The 8,439-nt window shown below is 48.0% G+C and overlaps 1 pseudogene; it reads right to left on the reverse strand.

Moving 5' to 3' along the window:
* Positions 1–1,694: 1,694 nt before the first annotated feature.
* LOC125506693 lies at positions 1,695–5,770 on the reverse strand (annotated as a pseudogene).
* Positions 5,771–8,439: the final 2,669 nt, after the last annotated feature.

Below are 8,439 nucleotides of genomic sequence, written 5' to 3' on the forward strand. Positions count from 1 at the left end.
GTTTGGTCTGGGGGGTGCTCTGATCCGATCCATCTAGTTTGGTTCACTGGGACACACATGGATTGAACATCGGAAATGGATGTCTTTTCTGTTTCAGTTTGGACATCATTTGATAAACACAATTCAGTTTTAGAGAGATGATTATGGACTTCTCTTATATATCTGAGCACAATCAACATTTTATTATCAATGGTAGCTCTATGTTTATGCTGCTCTTTATTTATCCTAATAATATAAGAAAAAATGGGTTGGGAAGTCTTTTTTAAGAACTCTACACCTAATTGTTTTATAAGCATAAAATGGGTTGGTGAAGTTATGGGTTTTCTGGCACATGAATCCTCAATAATTTATGGTGAAGTTATGGGGTTTTCTAGCACACGGTATCTGAAGACGTCACTTACCTGTGGATTGATTAAGATGCCAAATTGTGCCATTTTGCGATGTATGCTATTCAAACCTGGTCCAGGAATCAGTTGAATGGTATGCCTAGTGGCTAGTGCGTAACCAATGAACTTGCCACTTTTGATGTATCCAAGATAACCTGTCTCTCCATGTTGTTTATGCTAGCATCATTTGGCACCTCCACGAACCGTAACATCTAACTGTCATTTTTGTTTGTCGTTCTCATTTCCTTCACCCGCTCACGTTGTGCTTTCGTTGATCAATTCTTCTTGTATGGTTAAATGTGAGTAGGAAGTGCCTTATTTAAGGTTTCTTTGCAGAAGCTATAGAACACATGCTAGTCTGGTGTGCTATTTTTTGTTCAGTTAATTAACCGTTTTCTTATTTTCTGCAACATAATGGAAACTATTGAAGACCAGCTTTTGGTAGCTTTAGGACACACATGGGATTTTTGAACTGGTCGAGAAGCTTGAAGGCTTTGATCTACAGTATATTGCTTCCTAGCTTTGAACTCGGGAGGCCGTTGAAGCAATAGGCATCATGTATGTACCCATAATAATTTGTTGGGGTTGACAAACGGGCCCATGGCGCAACCTCACGCTGACCAGCATGGCCCACCTCGACCACACTAATTTAGGGGCATCATCAAAGAGTAAGAGCTTCTATAAAAAGAATTCAAAGCGTAAGAGCTCAAGAAATCAAACCATTTCTAGTCCAGCAGCCAAGCTTAACTTTCCATCATCTCACTTCAACTTATTGCACAAACCCAAAGGCACCATAGCCTCTTGATAATAAAGTTCGGCACCAGCTACTACTTCCCTCATGGGGAGTGCTCCTAGCAAAGCAAACAACGGGCCACCAAATAGAGCCCAATAATACTAGATATACAAAGAGTTACATGCAATTACACGCTGACTAGGATTTTCTTCATCTACTAACCAATCATAAACTTGTCCCCCCTCTGATTTTCAGGGGTGGGCCGCCTCTCCACCTATTGACCAATCAAATTAACTCTTTTTGTAAAACCTTGTAACCCATTTGTACGTGTAGCATTACTCAATCAATAATGCTAAACATACAAAGAGTTACATGCAATTACACGCTGACTAGGATTTTTTTTCATCTACTAACCAATCATAAACTTGTCCCCCCCCCTGATTTTCAGGGGGATGGGCCACCTCCCCACCTATTGACCAATCAAATAACCCTTTTTATAAAACCTTATAACTTGTTTGTACATGTAGCATTACTTTTACTGAATAGAGCCCCAGACACATCCATGGGCCCGGTCATTAGGCGTCGCCGTCAACCACCATGCCACCCTCGTCTGCGGCAGTGTGCCGCAGCCGCTGGATCGCCTTCTCCACCTGCACACATACATGACATAGCCGTGTCTCCATGAGCATCACGACAAACAGAAACTGAGCAGAAGATTCAGCCGAGATCACGCGTGAATGGGAAAAGGGCGAGCTCACCTCGCTGTCTCAGTTGGTCCTGGCCGTGATGACGATCAGAGCCACCGTCTGCACCGCCACCCCTATGATCAAGCCCCGCCAGATCCCCTGAATTACCACAAAGAGATGATCATCAGACCTCCGGCAAAATGTTGCAAGATAGAGGTTAACTGAAGATGAAATTAGCGCGGGAAGCTAATTGACTTACAGCTGCTCCCAGGCTTGTTTTGAACCCCAGAACGCATCCGATTGGCAGCCCGATGATGTAGTAAGCCCCAACGTTGACATAGGCAACTATGATTTGCCACCCGCTCCCGACGGCGACTCCTGCAGAAATTTCAGGTCAATTGGTTCAGTGCAAACTAGGCACGTTGTGTTACTGCCAAGCGTCGCGTGTACCTGAGAGGATTGGCTGGATCCCATTCAAGAAGATGCTGATGGCCAGCAACGGCATCAGTGCAATGACGGCCTCAATCACCGTCGTGCTACTCGTGTAGAGGGTGCTCAGCGGGTACCTGAGGGCCATGACGACGATCGTGGCGAGAATGCTGAAGGCGATGCTCGCCGTGACGACCACCAGGACCGACAACCTCGCCACCTTTGGATGGCCAGCGCCAAGCTCGTTGCCGACACGGATACTGCGTGTGCAAACGTTTGATCAGCAAGCGGAAATTGGTCTACATCTTGCTAGGTATCGGTCGTTTGCACTGACCTGGCCGCATAGCTTAAACCAAGCATGATTTGGAAGTCCCAGTTCCAGTAGTTGATGCTGGAACAAGTCAAAGAGATAGCGATGCATGTTATGTCTTATGTGTGAATATGAAGATACGATCAGACATTAGAACTTCCAACCAGTGTGTAACTATAACATGGGCTAAATCATGGTGTGGCGTACCAGATAGAGAGCGAATCAAGAGCAATCTCTGAGTTGGGGAGGAAGCCAGTCAGAAGCACAAATCCTTGCACGTACACCAGACCTCCAATCTGAGCAAGAACACAACGATGCAAGACATAAACAAGCAAGAACTACCAAACAGTTAACTAGAATTTTTTTTTTGAAAAGGGGATTCCCCGGCCTCTGCATCAGAAAGATGCATACGGCCATCTTATTAACCAAATAAAGTAGTGCCAACATGGTTTCAAAGGTCTCCAAAAGTAATAAAAAAGCACAAAAAGCTCACACAAAGCCAATAAGGGCTAGAAACACCAACTAGCCAAGAAAAGACGCCACAACCGGCTGGCTAAAACTAGATAGGGAAACTAATTGCCTATCCTATTACATGACCGCCATCCAAACCGGTTGAAGATATCCCGAGTTACCATCTCCCAGTGGAAAGACCCAGTAACCAAATGCTCCCTGGCCTCCGTCTGGGTGAGTAGCGACCACGAACGGATCAGAGCCGTAGTTCGGAATATGACCTGCAAAAAATGTATACATGATATTCTGTTAAAAACCAAATCATTTCTGCAAGTACAGATAGTCCACAGCAAAGCACAAACTCCAACCCGAATATGTCTCGCTAAGTCAGGCTCAATCCCATTAAGCCATGTCCCAAATAACGCATTAACAAAATTCGGTGGATTGATATTAAAAGCAATGTGGACCATCCCAAAGTACCTTGGCCAACGGGCAATCAAAAAAGAGGTGTTTGATAGTCTCATCCCGATCGCAGAAACTACACCTAGTAGGTCCTGTCCAATTACGCTTTATCAAGTTGTCCTTAGTTAAAATAACTTGTTTATGGACAAACCACATAAACACTTTTATTTTCAAAGGAACTTTGACATCCCAAATATGCTTGGACGTAGGAATGGAGTTCGAATTAATAACATCAATATACATTGATTTAACCGTGAATACTCCAGACTTAGTCAATTTCCAGCGTAATTCATCGGGTTGTTGTGAAAGCTGGACCTCCATCAGTCTCCTAACTAGACGGAGCCATTCTTCCCAACGATTGCCCGCTAGCGTTCGTCAGAACTGAATATTAAGGGGGGTAGATTGAAAGACCGATGCGACGAACACCTCACGTCGTTGAACAATGCGGTATAAAAACGGATATTGGATGGCCAAGGGTGTCTCGCCGAGCCAAATATCCTCCCAGAAACGTGTACTCGTGTCGTTTCCAATAACAAACTTCGTCCTATTAAACAAGGACTGTTTGACTTTCATCAGGCCTTTCCAGAAAGGTGAATCGGTCGGTCTGACTGTAACCTGGGACAAAGTTTTTGTCTGGAGGTACTTGCTGCGAAGGATTTGAGCCCACATAGCATCATTCTCCGATGAGAGCTTCCACAGCCACTTGCTAAGAAGGCATTTATTCTTAACTTCTAGATTCTCAATACCTAGACCCCCTTGGTCTTTCGGTCTACAGATGATATCCCATTTGGCAAGCCGATATTTTCTTTTAAGCTCATCACCCTGCCAAAAGAAACACGATCGATAGAAGTCCGGTCTCTTCCTAACACCAACTGGGACCTCAAAGAACGATAGGAGAAACATTGGCATACTCGTGAGCACCGAATTAATCAGGATTAATCGGCCTACGTATGACATAAGCTTACCCTTCCAGCAACTCATTTTTTTCTCAAATCGGTCCTCGATACACTTCCACTCTCTGTTTGTCAGCCTACGATGATGGATTGGAATCCCCAGGTAAGAGAAGGGTAACTCTCCCAACTCACACCCAAACAGTTAACTAGAAATGGCTGATAAATTTACTCACGCTAGCATAACAGCCGACGCGAAGGCGAGCTTGGCATATCCCCAGAGGCCTTTGAAAGCGAGCATGGACAGCCCGGTCCACGTCTCCTTACAAGCCGGGCTCCAGATGATGTACGCCCATGTCAACGCCACAAGCACCCACCAAGAGAAGCTCAGCGTCAGAGCCGCGCCGAGAAGGCCAAAGCTGAGAACGAAGACAGCGAGCCACGAGATGAGGATGTGGAAGACGAGCACAGCAAGCACCATGTACGCCACGGGGTTGACGATGTTCTGAGCCTGCAGGAACCTCTGCATCGGGCAGAAGAGTGCAAACGCGAGCAGCTGCGGCACCAGCCCACGAGCATACAGCTGCCCCGCCACAGCCACGTCCTCAGCCTGCCCAATGAGCCGCAGGAATGGGCCAGAGTACCAGTCAGTGGCGGAGCTTGAGACGGAATCATGGGGGGGCCATGGGTTGGAGGGGCAAACGTAATTGTTTTGAGGTGATTTTTAGGGGACAAACAGGCCCAATACTAAGCTATATACAAAAAAAATTCTTATGAGCTGGGGGGCCATGGCCCAGGTTGGCGCCCACCAAGCTCCGCCACTGGTACCAGTAGAAGAAGGCGATGGCGACGGCTGTCACGAACTGGAGGACAAGCGCTCTCTGGCAAACAACGCCCATCGCCCTGTACCTCCTCGCACCGTAGGCCTGGCCGCACACCGTCTGTACTGCAGTCGACATGCCGAGCTGCATTCCGCATAAAAGTGAGAAGACGTTGTTTCTAAGCAGCACAAAGGACTATACTACATAGTGCAAGAACGAACGCAGCTAGTTACCATGATGTCGTAGGCTAGGCCCTGGATGCCGATGTTGGTGATGGAGGCCCCGGCGAGCTCGAGCTCACCAAGGTGGCCAACGAACATCTGCGTGACGAGGCTAAGAGTGAAGCTGAAGAGTGTGATGAGGATGGACGCCCATGAGATGCGCCACAGGTTGCCGGCTTCCCACAATGCCAGCCGCGACAGCACGTCGAATGGCTCATGAGACACGCTGGCGTGTCACATACGTTGCTGACCTTGTCGCGACACGCATTCTCACCGCCGCCGCCGGCGAGATCGTCCTCCGGCACGGCGCGCTCTGGATGATACTGGTCGACACGCGGGGGGTGACGGTGGATGCACGATATCTACACGAGGGGAAGCGCATCGAGCCAGATCGGGTAATTCCATTCCCGTGTCATCGAGCTAGGGTGAATAGTGCGCCATGCACGGAGACTCGCGAGGTGCGGGCATGCAGGCCGGTGGGGGAGGGGAGGAGCCATGCAGCGGTTGGATGCGGTACATCTTGCAGCACGGGAGAGGCGGATCCATGGCGGTCTCACCGCCATAGCGGGCCCAGAGATCAGGGAGGGGCCGCGGGGTGCGGAGAGGGAGCAGATGCATCATATCCCCCACCCCCACCTACCCCCATTATTGAGAGCTGCGATTCTCATCTCGCTCCGCTCTTCGGGCTCTATGGGAGAAATCTAGGGTTTGTCGTTCCTCTTCTCCTCCTACACGAGATTCCTTCAGGTGGTGGCGAGGCAAGGTGGGCGGCGATGAGCGCTCGTTCGCTCAGGTGGCGGGGACTCGCTTGCGTGGGCACGGTGCCTCATCCACATCGATGGGGGATCGAGGAGGAGGCAGATCTGGCGGGTGGCGCGATTCTTCGACGCGCGGTGGGTTCGGCGGGGGCGCAAGACGGCGCAGGCGACTTCCTCTCGCCACATGGTGTGCAGCGCCCAGATCCGTCGCCGCCACCATCTGGGGGAGCCAGATCTGGCGGAGGTGCTGACGACCGATGGGAAGCTGCAGCAAGGGCGATGGGCGGAGATGCCAAGGCGTGGGCGAACACGACGACGTCGACGGCCCAGACGGCTTCATCGGCTGCGGTGGATACTCCAGATCCAGCGGCCAAGGACAACGACGAGCTCTGCCTCAACTGCAATCTCCCAGGTCATTTTGCTCCTCGCTGCCTTACTATCCGCTGTGAAAAATGCAATAAGCTAGGACATATGGCGCAACTTTGTCAAAATCTGAGGCCATGGGAATGCATTCCTTTTATGTGTGGTTTCCAATCTCCTGGGTAGGGTTTTTTCTATATCTCTGATCTGTGTGCTGCTAGGAAGAGTGAGAAAACGAACAGTGTAGTGATTACTATTGTGTAGGGGAGTGCCACAGCTAAAGAAATTGAATCTGAATTTAATGGGTTCTTTGCTCATAAGCCCGGAAAGAAAAAATGGAGTTGTACTGCTCGTCCCATAGGCCATAATCAGTTTGTTATGAGATTTCCTAATGCTAGTGAGGTGGAGAGGGCCTGTTGCTATGGGAAACGCCTACCTGTGAAGGATGGGGCTGCGGTGGTCAATTTAAAACCCTGGTCTGCATCTGTTGGTGCTAAGGGGGAAATGGAAAAAGCTTGGGTTAGAGTTAGTAATATTCCTTTAGAGAAGAGATGTGCTGAACATGCTGCATATGCAGGAGCACTGGTGGGCATCACTCTTGAGATTGATGAATCTACCCTGCATAAACCTGAGTACGTTAAAATTATCTTGGGTTGTAGGAAGGTGAGAAAAATTCCCCCTACCGCTGAGGGCATGTTGGGAGAACAGTTCTATGATTTTTATTATGAGGTTGAAAAAATTGTGACGGGGGGAGGAGAGAAAAATCAGACCTCTGTCACTGTGGATAGCAGTGTATCTCCTTCCTTTCCGAAGAAAGCCAGGATGAATTCCTATCCTGCCTCTTCTGATGGACAAGGGGAAACCAGTGCATCTGTGATGGGAAATTTTTCTTCTCAAAACTATGATAAGGGGTCGCAGAGATTATCTGCAGTGGCTGAGAGTGAGGAGGAAGGGGAAAGTGATGAGGGGAATCATACAAAGCTTTTGCTCGAATCTATGGCCAGGGAATATGCAACTGATAAAATGACTTATTCTGAATCACCTGTGGAAAAAGATCATGAGGAAAAAAATGATGAGATATCAGGAAGTGAGATGGAGAGGTCTCCTATTGCGGCTGGCAACATGAAAAAAGGTGCTTGGGATATTATCCAAACTCCTATTCCTCCATCTCCGATGTTTATGCAACATGCTGATAAATCTTATGGAGAAAAATTTCCTCCCTTGTCAGATTATGTGGTGTGGCCATCTCTGCCTCATATTGTGCCTCTTGATGAAGGGTCAACTGAAGGAGGGGATAATCGCAGTGTTTACACTGTTGAATCACCCTATGGATCGCCAATGCATGAAAAAATGGCTCCTGAAGGGCGGGCTTCACGCAGGCAATTTCTAAAATTGGAGCGTGTGGAGGAGATGGCAACCAACAGACTGAAGAAGCGCGATGCTGAAGGTAAAAATATGTCTTACTCGAATAATCAATTTTCTGCACTGGATGATACTGCTATTATTGCTCGGGCTGCTATGATGGGAGTGCATATTCCTGATGATAGCTTTGATACGATAGATATTTTGCGGGAATTAAAGGTATCTAGGACCTTGTTACATGATAAGAGGGTTGAAACTAACACTGCTCCTATTACTGTAAATGATGGACTGGGTAATGATATTCCCTTGTTATTAACCTGGGATAATGGAAATGTGGACGATGATGAACCTTATATCTTGGTACAGTCTAGTCAAAAAAAGAAACATGCCCAACAACGAAAAAAAGTGAAGGTCCTGTCCCCTCACGATGTGGACAGACCTGTCACGAGAAGTCAGATGAAAAATAAGGAGGGTAAGTCTGCCCTGAATCCTGGCAGACCTACTAGGGAGAGGGGGAAACCTGCAAGATATAAATGGTAGGATTGCTTTGGAATTGTAGGGGGGCAGGCAA

Source organism: Triticum urartu, chromosome 5 (assembly GCF_003073215.2).
Source record: "Triticum urartu cultivar G1812 chromosome 5, Tu2.1, whole genome shotgun sequence".
Lineage (NCBI taxonomy): Eukaryota > Viridiplantae > Streptophyta > Magnoliopsida > Poales > Poaceae > Triticum > Triticum urartu.